This window comes from Poeciliopsis prolifica, unplaced genomic scaffold (assembly GCF_027474105.1).
Source record: "Poeciliopsis prolifica strain line A6 unplaced genomic scaffold, Auburn_PproV2 SCAFFOLD005, whole genome shotgun sequence".
Taxonomy (NCBI): Eukaryota; Metazoa; Chordata; class Actinopteri; order Cyprinodontiformes; family Poeciliidae; genus Poeciliopsis; species Poeciliopsis prolifica.
The window spans coordinates 15,769,894-15,791,867 of NW_026562380.1; the positions used below are offsets into that span (position 1 = coordinate 15,769,894).

General features: G+C 40.6%; 1 long non-coding RNA gene across 1 annotated transcript; it reads left to right on the plus strand.

The window, feature by feature from the left end:
* Positions 1-339: 339 nt before the first annotated feature.
* LOC129359964 (uncharacterized) lies at positions 340-2,951 on the plus strand. The gene is made up of 3 exons (XR_008605971.1): positions 340-416; positions 1,524-1,578; positions 2,643-2,951. It is a non-coding gene; the product is annotated as an uncharacterized LOC129359964 (long non-coding RNA).
* The last annotated feature ends 19,023 nt before the right edge of the window (positions 2,952-21,974 follow it).

Genomic DNA, 21,974 nt, shown 5'->3' on the forward strand with positions numbered 1-21,974 from the left:
AACTGCAAAACTGCCTCAACCCTGAGATCCTTTAAGCTAAAACCCCCACAGCTGCCTCTGGTGTGCATTTGCTTGATGCTGATGATGGCAACTGACAAAATGCTTGTTTCATAATTGGTGACAGCGTGATGTTTTCTATGATTTAAAACCACTTTCAACTGCGCTGTTGGTGAAATACGCTGCAGAAATGAACCTGACTGCACTTTGCACAACCTTGCATGTGCGCCGAAGCGTGTCTGTGCGCACATGCGTGTGCGGAGACGCATTATGGAGAAACGAGGCTGAGGAGGCGACGGCAGGTGATGAATGAGCGGCGAAACCCGAGACACTCAGACCTCACCTGGAGGCGGAGCCTCGGGGCCAGGAGCCATCAGTCAGCGAGGGGACGCATGTTGTTCCCAGGCCCTTTGGCTCAGGTGAGAGCGAGAGAGAAATTCTTAAAGACACACTGTGATGGTTTTGTTGTTGTTGTTTTTTAAACATGGCGTAGTGACATTTGATATTTCAGAGCTTAGATTTGTGACTCATCTCTCTGTGGGTCGGTTCTGAAATGGAATTTGATGTGCTTTGTTTTCATATTTCTCGCAAACGTGTGCACATATGGGGTGTGTGTGTGTGTGTGTGTGTGCGTGTGTGTGTGTGTGTGTCGCTGGTGAGGGAATTCCCAGATCTGTGTTATGGGTGTCATTCCAGCTTATACGAGAGGTTACTTGAAGGTCGAATTAGATCAAATTACTCAGCTCTGCGCTGATTCACTGTATGCTTTATATATCACGCACGTCAGTGCGTTTTATGATTTTCTCCTCACCACATTGAAAATGGGGCGAAAAAATGACTTTAACACAGAAAATGAAACTAAACGTTTCTAGTTGAAACTTTTATTTTTTAATGATTTTTTTTAATGTCCCAAACCAAGGAATCAGATTTCTAGTTTTGTCTGATAAGCGCCTTACCAAGGTTTTCATTTTTAACCTTTTTTTTTCTTTTTGTCACGTTTTGGTACCCAACTTTAATGCATAGTAGAGTGAAAAATTTGAAATTTAAAGGGGGAAACAATCTGAAAAGTGTGGCGTGCCTTTCATAACACACTGGGTCATCATTGCTGCACAAATACTATATTTAGTCAGATGTTATATACAGATGCCATTCCTTCATGCTCCTTATATACACACTGGTCACACGTTACAGATGTGCAAAACCATGCATTCTTTTTCCCTCTCCTTCACAAACCTGTGATGTTTTTATCTTGGTCAATCACATAAAATCACAGCAAAATACATTGATGTTTGTACTTGTAACATGACAAGATGAGACAAAATGAAAGGGAGTGAAGACCTTTTCAAACCCCGTTGTGTGTTGACTTTACGATTCTCTTAGGTTTGGATTCTTTTTTTTTTCTTTCTCCTCCCTGGTTTCACAGCAACAGTTGTCAGAGCGGCGAAACCTGACCTACGCGCTCCGAGTGTCGGTTTCGCATGGTTATTTCTGCTAAGGAACATTTTCACGTCTCTATTCCTCCACAGTCATTCAGCCCCGCGGATGATGATCAGATCCGACTGGCTATTAATAACAATCAAGGTAAATACTGTCGAATTTTTTAAAACAAAACGCTGCTGTGCAGTGTCTGCTTTTTCCCACTCAAAGCTTTCCCTTTATGTTCGCTACCCATGCACACACACACACACACACACACACACACACGCACCTGGCAGCTGCCTACCACAGCGCGTGCACAATGAATTTCCCTGTCTACCTTTACTGACCTGTGAGTACCTTCATTGTTACAGGTGCCTTGCTCCAGGGAAAATGTTTTTCAACTTGGCATTAAGTAACACCAAGAGGTCGCCAGGTCAGTCTTGAAGGTCACGGAGTGGCAAGAGATACTGAGGGAAATAAACACACCTGTAGGATTTTCTTGACATTTACTTTCTTTTTCATTCTGTTGTTTTATTTTTACAAGAAATAATAAGAGGGAGCCGTAAGAGAGTCATTTTGTTGTCCATCTCTGCTACACCTAAATACAGTAACAGATATTTTCGACTAAAAGACAAATATTGAAAAGCTATTTCATTTATTACTTGTGAAAAATTATTTTCCATCTGGGGTGAATATTTTGCGTCTTGGGAGAAATCAGTTTTTCTCCTCTAATCCTGGTTGTCTGTGTCGGTGACATGTTTGATGGTTTCCTGCCTTAATGTGTGTTTGTTGCATGTACATGGCTGTGATCATACATGAGTAACTTTAGCACCGTCCCTCCTCATACGTGTGAGCACGCATATGACAGCTGACTGAGCATAATGGATGGAGTGCTGAATGCTTCTCTCTTCAGGGTCCCGCTAATGGAGGCTTTGTGAGGAAATAAACTCGACACATACACACTTAGCATCTTCCAACAAATATCACAAACTCATGCACAAATGTCCCTCTGATGTAGCCTCTCCTCCCCCTCACAAGACATTCCTCTTCTCCCTCTTGAGAGAACCATTAGTTGGGCAGATCTTTCTACCGACTCCCCATGCTCTCTTACTTGGCCGCCACTCATGTAGCGCCTCCCCAGTCCAGGCTTTTCTCTCCGGGCCTCTATAGAGTTTGCTTGTGGGAGGCCCAGAAATTGGACTCTGTTTTTTTCCCCCTTTAAACAGAAGGCCTTTGATGGGGATAGGCCAGTGGAATGAAGCCCTTACTAAAGCAAGAGACCCGATCATTCTCGTCTTTCACGAGGGGACTTCCAGCAGAGGGATCCTGCGGGAAATTGGTTCGTACATTGTCCAAGTACGTGATCTTGCGCCCCCGTGATTAATGCCTCAACCATTTTACGCCCGTTCTCTGGCAGGTCGGAGGAACTGCTGGCACACGAGGGGTGGGAATAGAATAAAGTGTGCTAGATGTGGCACCAAGAAACTCTCAAACGCTCAAAAGGGTCAAAAAATATTATCCTTCTCGTTCCAAGCAGCTCCGTTCTTTGAAGACCGAAAATGTCTCCCTTTCTGAAGTGGGGAATACAAAGGCTATTGTTTCATTGTGTTTATGAGTGTGTGAGCTACCCTGTAAAGTTGTTAAGACTTGACAGTCCTGGCAGATCTTCCTGTTCTCACTGGATGAACTCTGTGTGACTCCGTGTAGCACCGATCGGATAGCAGACAAACTCACACAAGTATCAGCTGGGTAGCAAACAGGTACGGGCCAGGAAGTAGATTGCCGGGATGACAGAAAATCTCATAAGTAAGGAAATGAGACAGCAGCTCGGTGTGTGGGGAGGTGTGTTTAGCACAGACCATCATTGTATGTGACCCTGCAAGTTCTCTGTCACAATGAGGTACTTTTGTCTGACTTTGACAGGTGTAGCCGTACCAGTTTTTGATCCAATTAAACCATTGTGCGCGGCTCATTTCTTGCATTCATCGTGTCAAACACAGTGACAAGAGAAAATTAGATGAGTTAATGCATTCAGACCTAATGTGCCATGTGACTTTTTGTCTGACATGTTTCCGCTAAGACCTTTGATCTGTCCCCATTTAAAGACAGTAGATACGTTTAATTAACAAGGGAAAAAAAACTTCATTTCCAATATAAATCTTTGACATACAGACATGTTGCTAACACCAACTATCATAATATGTGTTTTAGAAATACCTCCGGCCCAGTGATTAAGTGTCTTGTTATGTATTTTCCACAAACAGACAGAAATGCTGTTTGCATGGCGTCTATATTCTTTGTATTTGTCCTTTCTCATAGTGTGTTTAGCTGTTTCTCTTTGCTGAACATGATAGTTTACACAGCTATTGCTCCTATTAACTTTGTGTTTCCTTCCCATAAAAGGTACCTCTGGCTTGGTGTTTTTGAGTTTCCTGGACGAAGCCATCGAAAAGGCTCGGACGTAAAACGATGCATTCGACATCAGGGAGACAAACTCAATAAAATTATTTGGTTTGCTAACACACTTGTAAACTCTGTCGGTGCAAATATTTGATGACTGTGTCTACTGACAGCTCTGTCCTTTGCAAACTCATTTGCTTTGTTAAAAAATACATAATAAAATACCAGGGCATTGGGGCAAATGTCATTGCTCATAAAACCTGCAGAATTTGAGATATTTTTTTTGCTTACTATGTCATAATGTGTCATATTTTGCATCATGTCAACAACAGTTATTTGGATCCCTTGTGCTGCTACTGTCCAAGTAAAATCTTAAAAATATGATGGCTTTAAATTTAAATATAACAATGCTTCTTAAAAAAATGCCAACATTCTAAACATAAAAATGGAAGTTATTCGTCATATTTGAGATTAAATTAATCACCTTCTTTCATACAGTCTCCATAAACCTCCAGCCAAAGCGTTTACTACGTCATGCACCAAAATGCATGTTTATTATTCAATGTAGAAACACAAGATGCAAACGTCACCTTGTGCAGGTGTTTTAACTGTTTCTGCTGAAAATATTCATGGACTAAATACCAAACTGTGAGTGTCAATTTTTCTATCACCCAATTTTTCCTCTCTGTTTAGCAGATTTTTACTTCAAAGCTGCTTTTAACGTATCTGTTTCTTGTCCCGGGAACAAGCTGCCTCTTGATCTGAAGTCTGCTGGTTGCTTTCAAAACCAAAATTAAAGCCTGTATCTTTTGGTTTGAAGTGCTCATGTACTGTAATTTATAGCACAATTTACTACGACTGCTTCCAGATTATGACGCTTTAAGGTCATATTGCACTATGGGGGAGGATTGCAATTCGGATGTGGGCTGTGTTGAATGAGAATCAATATTTATTACTCTTTTATGTTTTACTAACAAAGTCATAGCTTTACATTCTTGTGTTCATATATTAGTCTTTTACCTTTCAAGAACTTTGGAACGTGTAGTTTTGTTCCTTTCACATCACTGACTATGTTATTGACAAGACAGATAGCGCAGAAGCTAAGATTTATGGCTTTTCTCGCTTTTTCTGTTTTGTAACTCTCAGTGCTTTTTTCTATATGTCTAATCTTTACTAATCCACTTTCCCTTCAAAAATCCACCGTTGTACACAACACGCATGCTCACACACACACACGCGCACACGCACACACACGGAAATTAAAACAAGCAAGAGACTGACAAGTTCACTCACCCCAAAAGACGGATCAGTTATCTCCTGAACGGAGGAACTAAAACGCCCTGAAGTGTTGAACGGCTCATTATGAGAGCATTTTCCACATTCCAGTTTTGTCACTTAAAACTTGTTTACAATTTAGTTGTGTGAGAGCTGATCCATTTCGCCACTGCGGGCTAAATGTGTGTGAGTCCGTCTCATAGAACGTGTTGAAAACTCACTTGATGAGTGTATTTCTTGCTTGTAAGGCATAGCATCCCACTGACAGGTTGAAATTGTGTTCATGTGCTTTGATTAAGCGTAATGTTGTCTTTATCAGTCAGGATCCATTGCAACAAGACTAAGTTTAGATGTAATTTGGGACACATGCCCCCGTAGATCATAAATATTGTTTGGCTGAAAATGTAACAAAAGAGTAAAATCTGAGTTAACTAATATTTGAAACTATTAACATCTTTGTAATATTTCAATTCTGCATTTACAAATTAATCTATTGTGACAACAAAAGAAAAGAAAAGAAAAAAAAAGACGCTTTCCCGTGTAACTTTGACGCTCTCCAGTCAGTACAACCTGTTCTTTGGAAGCTTAAAAGAAGGCAAAACATCAACAATATATTGTTTTTCATCCCATTTTTGAGGGCTGTGATCAAAAACATTGTGATATCTACGCTTGCAGCTGGTAATAACATTACTATAACATACTATTCTATCAAAACGCGAAAGACGAGCCCAAGCAAGACTAACTAGAGCAGGGCTGAAATATTAACTTGCAAAAAGCAACTGTAGCACATCTTAGACAGCTTTTCATATTCCTCTCAATTGTTCACCTTTGTATCTTTTGTTTGAAATTTAATGGAGACAAATGGAACAAAGTGCATTTATTCTTATGTTTTCCGGTATACATATCCAATTCACACAGAGCCACTAAAAACTAAAAAATTATCTGTTTTTATCTCAATTGTTGCACGTAGAGTGTAACTGGATTGGAAAAGTCTCTTTTTAAAATATTTGAGTCATTGTGGAAAGTAGGCTTTTTTTTGTTTTTGTAATTAGTTTTGGACCCACTCCACAAATTTGTGTTTGTGTTTTGTTGAATTAAACCCACTAATTCGGAAAGAGCATGAATTTATCCCTTTTAAATGACTCAATACGCTACTTGTGTGTTTTATGAACTGACTTCCTGGTTTAAGGAAGGCAGGCTGACTCAGAGGCAGCTGGGGAGTTTGAAGCTGGAAGTAAGGAACAAAAGCATACAGAACAGCAGAATATCTGTTCCAGAAGTAAGGAAATATAGGGTTTCGGAGTCAAATCCACGTTTTCCACGACACTGCGCTTCAGTTCAAGACCTTTTAACCTGGCCTTAAGGAAGTGAGCTGCACCTGTTTCCAAGTAGCAGGGAGGTCTGGTCTCTTCAAGTCTGTACATCGACACTCCCCTGTTTGTCATATGTGTGTTTCAGCAATTTCAATAACAGGAACACCTCTTAAAATGGCTCCACAGAATCTTGACCTGCTCGTCATCAACGACGTATTTGCAGAAAATCACTGCTTCCCATTCCCCAATGATGTAGGTTATATTTGATTTCAGCAGAATCAGCAAACAACACATAAATTATTAATACAACAGAGTGTTTCTCCTGGACAAAAACCTAATTTTACCAATGAAACCACAGACATGACCGAAGGGCGATCGATACATCTGACTTTTCACATACAAAATGAAGATACTGTGCAGTTACCCGACATGTAAACATTAAAAAACTTACGTAACTTTCAATAAAGAACAAATAAAGCACAAACCAAGCAGTAAAAAATTGAGTTTCTTGAAAATAAATCAATCATATGTTAAACACCAAGTGGAATGGAAAGTGTCGGGTGCATTGTGGTAAGGCATGCCACCACTAGACTCTGTATGAGCGGAGATGTGATCACTGGACAGAGAGTTAAGTCTCTGTCCAGTGATCCAATAGACATGGGTTGGCAAGAGAACAGTAATGACCTACCTGCACTCTCAAATGAAAAGTCTAGTTCACAGAGGATCATGGACTGTGTTTTTGGGAGTACCTTGATTGTTGTGAAAGGAATTCATGACACAAACATTTCAGACAATCGTCTGTTGCCAAGTCTTTGGAAAAAGTTCAGGAATGGTCCCTTCTTGTTCTAAAGTAACCGTGTACCAGCGAACGAAGCAAGAGTCACGAACACATGGAACTGTTCTGCACGGAGCCTCGACCTGACAGAACATCTTTGGGATGAATCAAAGCACAGACTCCAAACCAGGCATGCTTGGCCAATGTTGGTGTGTGAACTCACAGTGTGCTTCATCTGGAAGAATGGTCAAATATCCCCATAATCACCTTCCTGAACCTTGTGCAAAGCCTTCTTGGAAGAGCTGAAGCTGTTAAAACTGCACAGTGTGAGCACCAAGGATTCCCATAAGTAAATTATCCTGAAAGTAATACTGCTATAACTTTGAACTGACAGGGGAGCCTGTCCACTGAGCAGCTGCTCTTCCTTCAACCTTTCCCGTTTCCTTTTGTACGCTAATATTTTGCCTCTCTTCAAGTTGTCTCTCACCTCTTGTGTCCGTAATCATCTGGGTCTCAAAACATGAACCCTGTCCTTCAGTACTTGGGGTTGATTTACGATGAAGACACAGTGGAATCTCACAAGCTTCCTTAACTGGAAAAGGTTTGTCATTTTAACTTTCACGACTGATGAGATGGTAGAGAGCCGGGTGACGTTTGAGTTAAGCCAGAATTGAAGAGTCTAACCGAATTAAGTCTTTTAGACACAGACGTAAATCTGGATCTAAAACTCTCCAGGATGACTGCAGTTCTACGATGCAAAAATAATCTGTATGTATTTACATGGAATTAAAGTTAGGTGTACCAAAAGCTATTGGGAACAAAAATGTAATTAGAGTCTACAAGACAGAGCGTTCCCTCTGGAGTTTGGCTTTTGCCTTGCGTGAAAAACTACCCGGCCTCGGCTTTGCTGGGAGTTAATAGTCCGATCGTGCTCCGTGCCTCTCTCCTCGGTCAACATACCAGCTGACGCACACTTTACTCTTTATCAACATCGGGGGTTTTATGTGCCGAACTTTATCACTCGTGTTCAATAAACACGTTTCTTGAAAATGCTCGACGTAAACGGATATGGTGTAGGTACACGAGCACCATCTGTGCCTCTTCCCTCTCAGTTTTCTGAGCGCCGGTGTGAAAAGGTGAGTTAAAAAGTAACAGAGAGGCGAAACACTGCAAAAGGGTGAGAAAGCGAGGCCCTCGGTGGAAGCCGGTGTTCCTCTGCCCCGGGGGCAGCGTGTTTGCGTAAGTGAGTGTGTGTCTATGCGTGTGTGTTTGTAGGTGTGGATGCCCAGGGCAGGAGTATTAGTAACAGGATATGGCTGCAGCAGAAAGCTGGAAACTTGTACCTCCTTATCTAGAGGGCAAGTGAGTCTGTGTGTCTGTTTTTTTTTTTGTTGTTTTTTTTCCTCATTCATCCCTGATCCTGATGATAACGTTCACCGCGTGTGTGTGTGAGTGTGTGTGTGTGTCTGCGTGACAGGGAAGTCTCAGCTTTCTGTAAATTCCCCCCTGATATAACTTTTGGGACATAGGCAGATCTCGACAAGGATTTGAAGTTTTATTTGAGCTCTTTTGATTGGGAAAATTGTATGAAATATGACATGTACTCTTTAATAGGACGCTGTCAGTTTGTTGGAGAGTGATTTTGTTATTTGAAATACAAATCAGGTGTTAATGTTGGATGCAGAATACGTGTATCTGTTGCAGAGATATCGGTTTCCTGTGCCTTCTGTTGCTGTTATGATTTACAACGATGCAAACAAAGAAACGATGTGTTTTAGGGAGGAAGACGTACTGTTTGATAACTACAATCAGTTGGAATGTATGGGGTTGAGTTGATCTTTTATTTATTTCTATAGTGCCTCGGAACAACATTGTTGTAAATTGGCGCTGTATATAACTGAACTGAACTGAATTGAATCAGTGGATAAATGCTGTGGTGTTCAGGTGAATTTTGAATTTTCACCGCAGAATTTCACAAAATTACTAAATAGCAAGTTTTAAAAGCAGCTTTGCTTCGTTATGAACCTCCAGTTCACTAACATAAAATATTTGAGAAATTAAATCAGCCAACGGGTCAAATAAAATAACAGATGTAATGATGATTGAAATCAATTATATTCCTGCCATGTTGGTATAAATTTGACACAAAGCACAATCCCAAAGTTTTATGATTTGTGTGTGTGTGTGTGTGTGTGTGTGTGCGCGCGAGTGTGATGTTTAAAGGTTTGTTGTTGGCTCCAGTCTGTATATTTGATCGTACCTACTCATCTCCACTTCCTCTTATTCTCCCCTGTGTTTTTCAGGAGTTTTAGGTTCTGTCTGTTTTTCTCTGACTTCCTGAAAAGGTAAGACGATCCCTGTTCTGTTTGGCTCTGCACAGTACTGGGGGACATTGGGCTGGTGCAGGACTCCAGGAAAAAAAAAAAAATCAGGGCACACTGAGAAAGATAAAAACCTGGTATGTGTAAAGTCACAAAGTTAATTACTGTATAATGTGTCAAGAGTCCGGAAAAGCCAGATTTGTATGTTCTTTGCTTCATTAGAGAAAACTGACAATCATTCTTTTTGCCTTTCCCGATGAAGTTTCTATTGACTTTTTATATCGTCCTTAACTGAATTGATCAATGTGAAAGGATCAAACAGCTCTGGTTAAAGTACAAATGTTACACTGACGAAACTGTGCTGTATTTACCCATAAAGTCTGCTTTGTATGCCACTCACTCCTCATAGCATTCATGTTCCCTCCCATATTAATGTTATTTTTGTCCAGCCCATGTCCTTTAAAATAATACATGTGAGAAGACTTTGTATCTTCACATGTACTATACTGGATCAGCTCAGTAGAGTGGACAGTGAGGTATAAATGCATCTCAAAGAAGAGTTAAAGAGAAAAAAGGGCAAAGCCGTCAAATCAGTGAACCAGACATTAGAAAATCACGTCGGAGGAAATCAAGGCCTCCTGGATCGGATCAACATGAGAATTTATAGAACGTGCATGTTAGCATCGACAGGTCAGACAAACCCCTTTAAAGGAAGTTTAAGAGTACACCAGCTTTGTTTAGTCCGCTTTAATTGAACTCTAGTCCGTTTGCCTAGAAAGTCTGGTTCATTTGGGGAGGTGTGAATGCGCAATCAAACTGTGATGTGGACTAAAGAAGTGAACTCCGGTCGGTCTAAAAGCCTCGGACTTGGTTCGATTAAAGTGAACTCTAGCTCAGATTGAACGCACGTGTGGATGCCGAGTTGACCAGAGACTGCTCCAAAAGCAGGAAGTGGACTATAGCGCAGGGCATTATGGGTAAATGCAACCAAAACACAATCAAGATTGTGTCATTTCTCCCTCTCGCGAGAGGGAGAAATGACTTGTTATCCTTTAGCAAAGACGAAAGCGAAGTCCTACAACCGATAAAATCTGACGCCTCTCCATTTTTGTTTACCTTTCATCAAGAAGGAAGTTGAGCTCATGTTTTCTTCAGAGATTTTTGTGTCGTTTCCTTCAGTGTTTCCATTGGTTTTTCAATTTATTTGGTTCGTTTGACACAAAGCGGGGTGAAAGCAAACCGTGTCCCCAATTAAACCAAGTCTACTAGGCTATCCGCTGGTGTTTTTTTTTTCCTCCACCAGCTCTTCAAATGATGTTTATTTTATGAAATTGTTGTTATACATTTTTAGAAACATGCAGGACTTGCACTTGACTTGCACCTTGTTTAAACTTTACTTAAACATGGAAAACATTGATGGCGTTTGTGTTAATCTCAAAGAATAAAATACAAAAGTTTCTACTGTGAGTAAACCAGATCGATAAACCTAAACTTTATGTCAAATCTAACTATAAAAAGCTTGAATTTTGCATAGGTTATGTGCAGAAAGAGCACCAAAACAGGCTTTAGCCCCCAGTGAGCAGGATCCAGGTGTGGATAAAACGTTCAAAGAGAACGAGACATCCTTTATGAGAAGTCATCTTCTCTATATTATGTGTTCTGTATGTCCAAAGCCAGTCAACTACAACTTTTAGCAAGTGGGCTCTGACTTTACAGGCCAGTCTGCCCGCATCCATTAATTTTCCTGCCTTTTTTCCCTCACTCTACAGTATTCCTCCCTGCCTGAAGTCCTGCGAATGTATCGATCACCACAAGTCCTCCGCTCTCACCATCTTTATTTTCCGCCCTCTGCCCTTCTCTCGTCAGCAGCGGGTGCCACCTGATACGGGAGCCGGGTCGTCCGACGGCTGTGTGAGACGGAGTCGTGAGTCATGCTTCTATTCTGAAGGCTTCCCTCTCGCAAACCGACTGCCATATTGGGTTACTGAACAAACAAATTTTGTGCCAGCAGAAAATCCATTAGTTATATCGATAAACACGGACACACGCGTGAATGCCTCCAGAGGAGCAGAGTGAAACGCGAGATGAAGACAGACATGCCCTTAAAAAACAAGCCGGCTGACAAATATTGAGCCATAAAAAGAAAAGCTAGCAAACAGTCACCCTCTCAGATATAATTGCACCAGATCCATAGGTAAACATCCCTGAGAATTCAAAGAAACTGTTTCGTTTTGATTGGCAGGAATGAAGTTTATTATTATTATAATTATATTTTGAATTCTCTGTGTGGGTGTAGCCTAACGAACGTTAAATGTACACGGATACGCTTCAGCACACAAACACACTAAAAGCGAAGCGGTAAATTAAGAAAGTGTGACATTTACGAAAAGCAGCATCCCGACAGTTTTATGGACAACGTGAGCACAAAGGGTGGGGTCACGCTCAAGGTTTGCATTTTCCATTTCATTAGAATTATTCCAGAATTATTTCTGTTTGTCTTTCTCTCCTCACCTTTCGCTTCTCTTCCCTCGTCTTTTTTTTTTTTACATCTCCGGCGGTTTCGGAGTCTTGCCTGGAAACACTGAGCTTGTACATCAAAAGGAAATGACGGCTGAATATGAGAGCTGTTACATAAATTCCACTATTAAAACACATGTGGACTGTGTGCATCCTGGCTGGCTGTGGACAAACATAAACACAGATACACAGACTTATTGTGCGCAGCATGGATGTTTCCATGCGGTTAACACAGCTGAGGCGAGCTGCTGTAAAAAAGTTTAACCCGTTAGGTTAACAAGAAGTGAGGTTTTCCCAGCATACGATGCTGAATGGGTGGGGAAATATTAAAGGAGGTTATTAGTCTAAAGGAAATTTCAAGAGTTACATGGAGACATGCTACACGTTGCAGAGGTAATTCCTAACCTTGAAACTTTTTTCCCCATTTTGTCACTCTACCACATATTTCAGTGAATTTCATTGGGATTTCAAGAGGTAGACCAATGTAGAGCAAGCATGGAAATGACACATGTTGTCTTAAAACTTCATGAAAGAAATATCTGCAAAGTCTGGCATGCAGTTGAACTTATTCAGTTTGAGTCGACACTCTGTAAGCTACTTCAGTTTTTTTTTTACATAAGTTCCAGCTGCAGGTCTTTTGGGATGTTTTTATCTTTGCATATCTAGTGAATGGAATTTGTGTCCATTCTTCTTCATTAACTAACGTAAAGTCAGTCAGATGGTGATCTGCAAACATACATTTGCAAATCTTGGCACATGCCCTTAATTGAATGAATCTCTTTGCTTTGACTGGACCATTTTGACGTGTTGATGAAAGTGTAGCTCTTGAACATTTTGCCATTTCAAATCATTTCTCTGCCCTATATTTAGCTACATCTGTCCTCCCATTAGCTCTGACCGGCTTCTGTCTGCTTCTGTTTCCTATTACTTGTGGTACATCCTGTAATTTAAACTACTTATAGCTTCCTTTCATCAATGACTCTTTTCTTCCCTCTTCTATAAAGGTCAGATTCGAGGAGTGTGTCGCTACATAAGTTTACACGACGACTGAGCTTTGAATATCTGCAGCTTTTCTACCTGGGGTCTGTGGGCTGTTTCTCCGATTAGTGCTGCTCATGTCAGATCGACCACTTTAGATGGATGCCTAAGTCTGGATAGGAAAATAGTTGTGCAAGACTTTTACTCATCAGTTGACTGATTGAGTAGAGTTTTGTGAAATGTTTTTTGAACCTAAATCTACAACTCTCTCACCTGCTGTGTTCCTTGATAATGACGATAATTGGCATTTTCTAACGCCCCTGAAACCTCCACGAAACAACAAAAGTTATACTGAGATTAACTCGCCACCAATCGTGTGGCTTCTTCAGGCAGCTGTGGCTGCTCTGGGTTTTATTTAGGGGTATCAAAGTCAAACTTACTCGTGTTGTCCAGAAGTTCAAATCTTATTTTTAAGAGCAAAAGCATCAGATGACGGACGCTTTGCCAGCTGCATCATTTCAGTGTGACAAATATTTTGCCCCCATCACGGGCAATGGGAGCTGTCTGGTGTCGCCCAAGTGAAGCCTCTCCCTTTCTCTTTGCCACCAGTGGTTGCAATCACTGAGAGTTAACACCTCGTCACAAGCATTCTGTAGGACATATTAGCGCAGGCGTCGCTGGCCTATCGAATTTCAAGCCACACACACACTCACTGCAACCCAATACAATTCTTCTCCCACCCTAACACAATTTTTACAGAAGGCCTCGGGTACAAAAATATCATTTAGAACGACAGAATCCCATTGGTCGGAGGCGCAGACACGTGACCGGCACCGGCCAATCGAGTGATCGGGGGACAATGAGGCTCGAGTTACCTGGATCTTTGCTGCTCCGTGTGATTTGTGTGTGGTATTTATATCAGCAGCGAAAGTGTTCGTGTAATGAGGTCAGGGCTTTGGGTAAACACTTGTGTTTGCAGGATCAGGAGTTCACAGGTGTAAATCGGCAGAACACGAGCAGAAAGATTCAAATTGCTAATTTAATCTGAATTGTTAAGTTGTTTTTTGTCCTTTTATCCACGAAAGCACCACTCATTTAGCAAGCAGGTGCAACTCAATCCTATGAAATTTTACCATTTTAATTGTGATATATATATATATAGACAGACTAATCAACCTGCATTTTGCCAAGGTAAAATGCCGTATGGATTTAAAATCTCTTTCAAGGAAGTCCTGGCCAAGAGACAGCAACTAATACAACACACACTGAATGTCATCCTGTAAAAAACAGACTTCAAAAAAATTGACTTCAAGATCTATTAGTTTGGGTTTAAAAGCACTGAACGAGATGAATTCAGTCAATCGAAAGGTGTCTTGAAACAAGTACCAAGAGAAGGGAACAGAGTGAATGAAAACTTTCTCATGCAACTCAGTTTGAGCCAAAGAAAGAAAGATCAGCAAATTATGCAAATATGTGTACATATTTAGACAAACCTGCTCCCAGCACGGCACAATTATAAATCCTAACAGGATGTCAAGCTATTTATGGGAAATAGATGTTTGACACAGAAAATGGACCTACACAAGATTGACTATAGCCCTAATGTTTCCAAATTTGTGTTGATCTTTCTCAAGTTGCACTGCGACTCCCAAAGGGAGATGGTTTTGTTTCTTTTGTTTTTGCTTTTCAACAGTTTTAATCCTGACTCACAGTAACGCACCATCTTTATATAGTGCAGCAGTTGCAAAATCTGTTTGATAATTTAAATCAGGCATCTAGGCCAGTAGCAAAGTGTTATTCTTACATATTGTCTACGCAGGCCCTACATTCCTTGGTGGTACAGCCCGGCCCTATCGAATCAAGAAATATCCATCGGTTAGGCGTCATGGCTGAGAAATTAATTAGTGTGTGCTTTCATGTGCTGTCAAAGTGTTTCCCGCAGCAGGGACTCGGTCTTTGCGGGGGGTTGCGAGCATAAAGTTGGAATCAGCAGGTCAGGCTTTCTTGAATGTCTGTGATTGGCCAGAAAACTACAATCGGTGCCACACCTACGTTCTTTTATTAACAGCAGTCACTGTGTAGAGCAGCTGATTGGTATAATCAATGTGACATGCACAAACATTATATATTTAAAAGTTATTGAAGAAGTATCTGAACATGTTTTGGCTATGACTACACATTCGATAAGTATCTGTATACGAAAATATTTATATATATAAAAATGTAATCAGTTTCTCTCCATCTTTCCAACTTTATATATCGTACATTTCTTTTTCTCACTAACTAGCTTGTATTTGTTTCCTTACCAAGCTCAGTCTTATACCATTTAGTGGGATCATTGACGCTCCGACAGCCAAGCCAGGTCAGAAAAGTTTCATTCGGCGACGACTGGACTTTGGCTGCATGTCAGAGGCAGGATATGAAGTACTTGGCATATTTTATATACATGACTTCTGTAAAGGTTGTATCTAGTCACACTGTTGGTATCCGAAGATGCGTTCTCAGTGGAGTCACATAAGTGGCGTTGCAGGCATCCACTTTGAGGGAAAGGTGGCGGGTGCGACCTGCACGAGTTACAAACCTTCAGACGCCACGTTTCAGATTAGTTATATATTAAGTAATCCATAATGTGTTTCACTTAGTGAATTGAGTTGCTGGAATAAATGAACTTTTCAGTAATATTGAAACGTTTCTGAAATGCCGATGATGAAAGAAAAATGTTTCCGTACGGGTCTGACATGACACAGAGGATCAGAAAGGCAAAGACGAGAAACTATGCCACATTTGTAAAGGACACGAAAATTTTGCTTATTAATGGAAACAGCAGCAAAACTGGCACTCATCACATTATACATTTAAAAGTACTGACCTATAGCTGCAGTCAGCGTAATGATTTAAAAGTTCAAAAGTGGTGGAACTGGAAGACGCTACTAGATGAAACAATAAGTCCACAACATCCTATTGTATTCCAATAATAAAATTGAATTTTTGGTTCTTTTTCTGTCACTTTCCCAATACTAAAAACTGCTCCAGTGGAGCTGGTGTAGTCAGTTACAAATTATGCTGGTCAGAGGATAAAAGGGTTAAAAGGAGAAAAAAAAAGAAGTAGGAACAGACAGAATAGGTGGGAGGATTTCACGTGGGGCCACGCAGAGCCCGACAGCCAGACTTGGAGACGAGGCAGTGGACGGATGAGAGGCTCTCGCTGGGGACGCTGATCTCAGACTCAGCCTCTTAACTCGCCATGACCAAATACAAACTCTCAGACGATCCCCGAAGACGCACTCAAAACGCCGACCGCACGGCTCGGGGCTCAGAGGTTTCTCCTCGGAGCCCTTAAAAATCCGCAGATGACAATTACAGAAGATTTGATTAACAGAACGAGCTGCGTGGCTATCGGAGGGGGCTCTTTTTTTTTTAACATAGGGTCAGTGTATCACGTTTCACGAGCTGTCATTTATACTGCCATGAGAGAGACGGGGGAGTCCTTTTACTGGACTAAAGCAGACATCAAACGAAGGAAAGAAAGAGAAAGAGAGAGAGAGAACGAAAAGAGAAGAGAAAGAAAGACTTATTTGAATGAATGAGCAGACAGAATCAATTTAACAAGAGATGTGGGAACATTCTCCCACTCATCTAAGGTTTGGTTTCATTTTGGCAGTTCAGTGTGAGCAGCCATTACTTTTCCAAGGCCGTCACTTTGCACAATTGCTACTATGCGAGAAAGAGAAAACCCTAAAACCAGCCGCGCTTGCATATGGATACTGTCATGAAATCGGTGCGACCATGAAACTGTCAGACAAACAGTCTGGAAACGAAGCTCAGGGTTTTTTTTGGAGTCGAACATTTCGATCGACGACAAAAACAGAAAGGAGATTTTCAGAATAAGAGCCGCAAGCAATCGTCGTCTAGGAGGCAAACGACGGTTTTCAGCATTTTTAAACAGGCGGATTGTCCCGTATTCACCGTTGTACAGATTTCAGAAGCGCGTAACTCACTTTTTCAACAAATTCTTATACCCGAGCGCAGGCACCGTGGAGCTCCTCCAGAGATGCCGTAGGCCTTTTTGCTGGATGATTTTCATCAGATGATTGACCTGTGATATCTCATTATACAAAACTGCTGTTTTATAAGTAACATAACTGGTTTAAACTTTTGATGTTTTTCACTAAACGTCTGAGGCATTTTCAGAATAGTTGGATTTAAACAAAACACAGGTGGAATCTGTCAATTTAGGTGGCCTCAGAAGGCGCCGGGTGGAATTAGATCTTATTTAAGGGTGTAGCAGTAAAGGGGTCTGAGAACAACTGCACATTTTTCAGAAGCATTTTTGAAAACCATTTCCCATTTTCTTTCCACTTCACAAACAAGCACTACTCTGTGTTGGTCTAATGCTCGAAATTGTGAGAAAATGTGTTAAAGTTGTGGTTTTAAGACGGCAACGTGTAAAAGTTGGAGAGATAACAATGTTTATTAGTAGAAAAACAACAAAAACCGGTGAGAACTCCGAAAGAAAAAAAATTGTCTGACAAACTGGGTTCTGTCTTTTCATTTTGCCATTTTCTGATCCGGTTTAGGATTCGGTTTCTGAAGCAGATACGCTTTACGGCTGCGAACACAAAGGTCGAACCTAAAGTTACCTCCCAGAGCCACTAATCCCACAGGTCCCAGTTCGTATGTCTTGCAAACATAAACAGCCCTCTTTAACGGGAGATATCTGCCCCACAATTTAAGTCAAATAAATTAAGACTTTATGTTGCAGTTTGCTTGGACGAGAGGACTTTGATGGGCCTCTAAAAACAGAAAGCAAGCAAGTAGAGAGAGAGAAAGAGATAGATAAATAGAAGGCCTGGTTATTTTTTCAGTCATGTCAACCTTCAAGTGGCTGATGCACTGTGAGTGTTATCAGCCTAAACAAATCACCAAACCACTGCCCTAATGCAGTTGGAGGGAATGGTGGATTTATTTTTCTTTCTGGGATATAAATGGTTTTGTAATAAAATTCCTGCGCAGGCTTTTGGGCTTAATGGCTACCTCTTGACAAGTGTAAATGAATGAGCAGCAAGGGAACATGAAAGTGGAGGAGGGGGAATAAGGGAGTAAGAGAGAGAGAGAGAGGGTAGTAGTGGTTGGGAGAAACAAGGTTTCAGTTGAAACATGCTGTTCTCGCCTCTGACACACACATCCAGCAGGCTGCAAGTAATTTCACACTGCAAGGTATTCCCTTCCTCCTACAGTGAGATATTTTCATTAATCTTATCCAGCTAATGCACTCAGCTGTGAGCGAGTGAGTGAAAGAGCGCGCGTCCGCACGCTCGCGCGCGCCGAAGCGGGCTGTTGTTAGCGTGTTGTGGTCTGGCACCGACGGCCGATGGAAATGTGCTGAGCCGGAGTCCTGAGCAACTGCAGCTGTCGAACTAAACGCTCCCACACAGACGACCGTACGCTGGTTTGTCTACACGTCTTTCTTTCTCTCTCCTTTTTTTTTTTTTTTTGCCTTTCATTTTTAGCTTCCCAGCTCAAATGTAAAAATAAAGGCAAGCTACATCGCCCCCTCACCCCCACTTGTTTTTCTTCTTCTTCTTGGTGCTTTGCTTTCACAGGTGCCTTTGTGTGGAATAAAGTGCAGGAGTGCCTGCGTGTGTGGAGGTGAGGTTAACTGTAGCCGTTCCCCGGCGAGTTTGATTGAAATCAGATCCTTTCCATCGGGCCGTGTTTACGTGACCTTGGCTCAAATGAACTAATTCGGATCTTTTCTCAGTGATGGATTAGTCCTGACCAAACAAGCTGACCTGGAACCGTACAGACGCCCTCACATCCGGGAAGCGAAGGCGGATTTTCATGGTCGTTCTCTTACTTCAGTGATTTTGTTGGGTTTTAAAGTTTTAAGGAGGTCTAAACCGAACTTCAAATATAGGCTTTTGCAATATTATGAGTTTGTGTACAGACTGAACTAATCAAATTGCCATTGCTAGGTTTAATTTCCCCCCAACCCGCATTCTTTTTAATCATTTACATTTAATTTCTATGTGTCACAGGTCAAATTCATTATGGGACGTTTTTATTTTTATCTTGATGTTTGTTTTCATTAATAGAGGGTCAGTGCATATGTTTTACATTTACCATTTCAAGGTGTCGTGTTAATGCTCCATCTTTAGTCATACAGGCTCATTTTTATCCTAAGGACCTGGCAGATGTTCGGTGATGAAAGTAAATCTAAAATCTTCAAACAATGCTTGATAAAATCACAAAATAACAAGTAAAATAAGATAAACATAAGACAAAGATCAAATGAGAGCCTTTATTTTCAACCCCTAGTGTTGGCAAATGTATTCATTTTTGTCTTTTTTTCTATTTTTAAGAAATCTATATAAGTCCTACACTGCCTGACCAACTAGCTTTGTTGGTCTACTTTATATTTAATTAAAAAAAAGTGGACCTTACATATAAAGCCAATTGTGAGACCTGATCCACTTAATATCCATCCAAGCTCAGGAAAATCCTCATGGTGCCCAAGTCCACAGGTTGGTCGGGGTAATTAGATCGCTTTTTTCTTTCTTTACAGTTGGCTTAAAGTGATAACAATCATCACAAGCACAGAACTAGGTGTTCTATGCGCAGCAGCCATATTGAATATAAAACTCTTGCTGGCTCAGCAGGAGTTTTATATTTTTTTCCTGTTTGTTTTTTTCCACCTTGAACTTTGAAAAATACTTTCAGGCCCGAATGAGTCACATAATGTCTCTTAGCTCACCGGTACATTGTTTCTTTTCTTGCCATGGCGTAAATGAAAGCGTTATTTGGAGCATGAGGAACTGCCATTTTTATGACGAGCGTCGCTTTTGATGTGCGCCTGTCTTTAGTAGTGCAAGTGTCGAGACTGAGAGAGTGGAAATCAAAGGATGGAGTATGACAATTTCACTTTTGACGTAACCCCAAGATGGAGTCTATGAATACCTCAAGTGGAGAAATAACCGTTAGCTGAATTAATCAGAAAGGTCAGAGTGTGTACTATTATTAGCACAGACAAACACTTGCCCAAATGACTTGGTTTGTTTTTACATTTTATTTTAGAAAAAAAAATACATGTCAAAATCTTTTTTCCCTTATTACAACACTCGGTAAAGTCTTCAGTCATTAAAGTAATCAAATCTTTCACACTATTGGAGTTTTTCCCATGTTTCTACTGGCATTCTGATGATTTATATTTTGTAATGATCTCAAGTCTTTAAGGGTGGAAGGCCTCCTCTCCATCACCCTAATCTTTAGCTTCACTTAGATTCTCTACTAGATTGAAGTCAGGACTCTCGTTGGACCAAAATATTACCACTGCTGGTCAAGAGACCACTTTGAACTTAAATAAAATATTTAAGCATAAAGATTAATCAGATCAGAGGGTCAAATATTCATTTGACCCTTTTTTTAAGTTACATTCCAATCCAGATGAGATTAAGTTTTTAACCTTCTTTATATCTTTTAATATCCTCGTTCTTGCCTCACTGTTTTTGTTTTTCCACATAATTTCTCCCTGGAGCACTTTTTTCCCCCCCCTTCCCTCTCCTGTCTCTTTCAAGGACTTGTGAGATGGTTTCAAGCTAAACCCATATAAACCTGCTACATAAACACCCGCAGGTCACAACCGTTTGAAAATAAACCCTCTAAACACGATTTGAAGGAGTGGACAGAGGCCAAATTTTTTGCTCGTTCTGAAATTTTGTTTCATTTGTCGAGCAGCAGCGGCAGCTTGTTTTTAAATATCAGTGGGGTTGCCTGGAAAAATAAATTGAGCATAGCAGATTTCACTCAGTTCTGCACCTCAAATATATATTTTTTTCTTTTTACATCAAAGATATTTGGAAATGTGGCCGCAGATACACACGCGCGCATACGCATACAAACACCGGTCAGCTGAAGCAAAGTGAGCATGGCTTGTGATTTTTTTTTTTTGTGAAACACAAATATACACAAATCTTAATGTCTAATGTCAATGTCAGCATGAAGTGTAAAGAAAAAGTCCGTCAGTAATGCACACACGTGTTCTGCACACAGTGAAAATAGACTTGTGTGTTTTTATGTATCGCCAAAAGACACGTTGCAAAAACAAGAGTTGACATTTCCAATATGCTATAAGGAGAGAGAGCAAGAAAAAAAAAGAAAGAAAACAATAAATGGTGGAATTGACATCACATGTCTGCTCTTAAAAACAAACATAAAAAAGATGTCAAGGGACTGATCCAGGAAGAGCTGAGAGAAGCAGAACAGAAAGAGAAAAGTTTATTTGAACTCACATTTTTAACTTTGACACATAAGTGTCATTTACACATTGAGTTTTAGGGTTTTTTCTGGATGTATTACATAAATCGGTGACACAAAAGACATTGGTTTCTTGCTGCAACCACATGAACATAGGTGAGAAGGATTTTTGTGAATGCAACCATGTTTGACACAGGAAGAAGAACAGTGGAAGACAATCGGGTCGCAAATATTACAGCAACATACATTTCTATCTGCAGCCAGGTGTTTTTACAGCTGTGCAGACCAAAATAGTCTTCATCATTTACCAGAATAACTTCTCATCTTGAACATTTCCTTTCTTAGTTATTGCCAGGAGATGCAGCAAACTATCCATCTCAGTGTTTGCAGCATTATTCATCCTGTTGAGACGATCTACATAAAATCAGGGCTTTCAATGCTTGTAGCTATGGTGACAGCTCCGGATCCCTGGATGGATCAGTTTAGCACCTAATTCATTGAGTTCATTTATTGAGTTACTTTCAGGTTAAACTTGAAACTTGTTCATTATGCTGCTATGCATTTGTTTGCTTATTACGGTATGTCTGGTCCATGCATAAAGTTGGCTTGACCAAAGCAATATTTATGTATCTGTTTACATTTAAAGTTGGCTGTCACTAAAAAGTCATCACTTTCAGCGAATTCCACACTTGCAGAACATGAAAATTGAATCAAACTATGAGTATG